Source organism: Schistocerca cancellata, chromosome 4 (genome assembly GCF_023864275.1).
Source record: "Schistocerca cancellata isolate TAMUIC-IGC-003103 chromosome 4, iqSchCanc2.1, whole genome shotgun sequence".
In the NCBI taxonomy this organism is placed as follows: Eukaryota; Metazoa; Arthropoda; class Insecta; order Orthoptera; family Acrididae; genus Schistocerca; species Schistocerca cancellata.
Window position 1 is genome coordinate 934,238,388 of NC_064629.1, and position 653 is coordinate 934,239,040.

Genomic DNA, 653 nt, shown 5'->3' on the forward strand with positions numbered 1-653 from the left:
GGATGTAAACAGACAGTACGATGACGACAGAAGAGCATGACGCAAGTCTTGGCGGCTGAAAACAAAGTCGTGAGTAAGGGCCCATAACTGCACCTTTCGTACGGCTCCCTGCAGCTGATGTTCAGCCACACCATCAGTAGAGGAGCAAAAGGAAATACAAAATTCGTCAGCATATCAAAAGTGTTAACGGCCACTAAAAAGAGTGGGACACTCAGTACAGAGCCCTGTGTGTCCTCATTATCTTCGATATGGTGCGGATGGGGGGGGGGGGGGGGGGAATTGTGTGAAGGACTTCTGTAAGGTATGGAAGGTAGGAGACGAGGTACTGGCAGAAGTAAAGCTGTGAGGATGGGGCGTGAGTCGTGCTTGGGTAGCTCAGTTGGTAGAGCACTTGCCCGCAAAAGGCAAAGGTCCCGAGTTCGAGTCTCGGTCCGGCACTCAGTTTTAATCTGCCAGGAAGTTTCATATATAACGGTGTCTGAGCTTAGTCCAAACCTGGGAGGGTGAGGTTCATGTTCCAGTGAAGGAGACGTTTTGTTCACAACACCCCTGCTCCCATCGTTTGATGCTTCTACGTACCTGTGCACGGGGCCATTTGAACACAATGAGGTGCTCAAGGGATGGATGCCGCTTATGACGTTGCAGGGCCCACC

At 51.5% G+C, this 653-nt stretch overlaps 1 non-coding gene across 1 annotated transcript; it reads left to right on the plus strand.

The window, feature by feature from the left end:
* The first annotated feature begins 363 nt into the window (after positions 1-363).
* Trnal-caa (transfer RNA leucine (anticodon CAA)) lies at positions 364-438 on the plus strand. Its single transcript has one exon. It is a non-coding gene; the product is annotated as a tRNA-Leu (tRNA).
* Positions 439-653: the final 215 nt, after the last annotated feature.